Source organism: Tribolium madens, unplaced genomic scaffold (assembly GCF_015345945.1).
Source record: "Tribolium madens isolate multiple individuals breed KSU strain unplaced genomic scaffold, Tmad_KSU_1.1 Scaffold_11;HRSCAF=98;Tcas5.2_LG3b, whole genome shotgun sequence".
In the NCBI taxonomy this organism is placed as follows: domain Eukaryota; kingdom Metazoa; phylum Arthropoda; class Insecta; order Coleoptera; family Tenebrionidae; genus Tribolium; species Tribolium madens.
This window is the reverse complement of record NW_025400975.1, coordinates 7,250,363-7,252,505: the sequence shown is the minus strand read 5'-3', so window position 1 is coordinate 7,252,505 and position 2,143 is coordinate 7,250,363. Positions and strand designations below refer to the sequence as shown.

At 30.9% G+C, this 2,143-nt stretch overlaps 1 protein-coding gene across 1 annotated transcript in view; it reads right to left on the bottom strand.

Moving 5' to 3' along the window:
- The window catches only part of LOC123006429 (breast cancer anti-estrogen resistance protein 1), a 25,367-nt gene that overhangs the window by 4,331 nt on the left and 18,893 nt on the right, over nucleotides 1-2,143 (bottom strand). The gene's annotated exons all lie outside the window — the stretch shown is intronic.

Below are 2,143 nucleotides of genomic sequence, written 5' to 3'. Positions count from 1 at the left end.
TCGCTAATATTATACAAGATAAAAAAATGAACCTAAACTTTAAATTTATGAAAAATAGAATTCGCTAAAAAAAGAATAAATTATTTTCATATTTCTTTTATTGGTTTTTGGGTTTTGCAAAATTAATTTTTCCTGAAATACTCGTAAATCTCTCCCAATTAGTGTCTGGTTTTGCATAAATCTTCATTGCAAGTGGGTATTTTACCGAGAAAATGATTAATCTGAATAGTTAACTGTTACCACAATTTCTACGTTCTGTTTTACATAAGCTTTATTTGATTCAATCAAGCCATTCATTATCAGATCGGACATCTACACATTCTCCATCCAAATAACTGATCTGAAATTCAAATGGGATCAGTTAAGTTGTCGTTTTATGTAGATTTCGAGCAGTGCAACAAACGTCTTGTAAGCTTATCTAGGGTTACAATTTTTTATATTTTTCACGAAATCTATTGTTACCCCTTTGAAAAACACAACTTGTATGAATTTTATTTGATAAAATTTGATAAAATAAACCGCCAAAAGCTTATTCATGTCACTTGAGTCTACACAATTTGCAATTCAAGGTTCGATCGACAGACAATATCAATTGCAACGATCAGAAATATTGTTTTATTTGTGTCTGTCTCCCAATACAATTCGCACATATCATTTAAGTCGGTTTGAATAATGTAATCAGAAGGATTTATTAACAGTTATAATTCAAAGAGTAGTCAAAAATTTTTATTCGCTTATGAACACCATGAGTGCGCAGCACATTTTTTAGATATGGGAAGATATTGAAATAGTGTGGGTCATTTATTTATAAACTATTTATCAAATTTTAAGTTCTACTGTACCGAATTAACAACACATGTTTGTTTTTTTTTCTTTTCAAAAATTATATTTCAACTCTCTAGAACTAAATTGGCTGCCTTGATCTATATAGAACTCTTTTCTATCTTTATTGTCTTGAAATATGAAGTCGTATCAAGAATAAATGAACGCTATTTTTGTTGTTGCTCAATATCTGGCTTCGTCGAGAGAAATAAGAACATAATTCCTATTATTTTTCTCCGTCAATAAAAATACCCAGTCATCTAACTAGACTATCTCCGATCTAAATTACAAATAGATATAGGCATTAATATCTCTTGTAACAATCCGAATAATTGTTCACTGACAAGTTTAATTACCATCGATCTATTCTTTCGTTTCTTTACTTCTCACGAATATAAAAGGGAATCAACCAGTCATGCACCAACCTCTCGTGAATCCTGTCTCTTGCCCATGTTTGGACACAATAATACACCGAGTTTACTCAAACGACTTTCGATCTGAATAAACAACATTTTGTTCGCTGAAAAATATTAAACTTGCCCACGTTTTGCAACGGGGGTGTACAAATCGATACGACTGGGACAAAGAGACGTTGCCTTGGCAACGGCGCGTCTGGATCCAAGGGCGTCATCCACCCGTTTTGCGGTTTAATCTGCTTTCCGTGGTAAAAATAGAGACGATTTTGTGAAAAATTGATTATTTTTACGATTTTACTACCACTCACCTTCAAAAACACAAAAAATTCTTAATTTTTTAAACTTGACCCGATAACGTTTTATGCACTTTTTTGAGTCTTTAGGACCACTAGAAATGTCAAAAACGTTTTATGAAACAATTTAAAAAATTTTTTTTTTGGAATTTTGTCGAAATTTTGGTCGATTTTTGGTACCCGGAGCGGTCTATTGCCAATAACTCCGGACTTATTGGTGATAACCTCTTATATTTGGTACCGTTAGAAAGCAAATTTAATTTTCTATCATATAAAAAAAAGATCAGTGTTCTACGATAAATAGTTATCGAGAAAAGTTGTGATAAAGTCAAAAGTATGGAAAATATAAATCCGACTATAACTTCAAAACTATTAGGAATTTTGCAGTTTTTTTAACGCCAATCGATTCCCCGGAACATTTTACATATGTTTACGTCAAAATATTTTATCATTGAGACACAGTTTTGCCGCAATTTCCAAAATAAAAAAAAGTAAAAATTTGTTATTAATATTTCTTTTTTCAGTTTTTGGGCTTTGCAAAATTTATTTTTTCTGAAATACATTAATTGAGATCATGAAATCGTTCGTAAAGTTGAAAAAATGATCTTAATA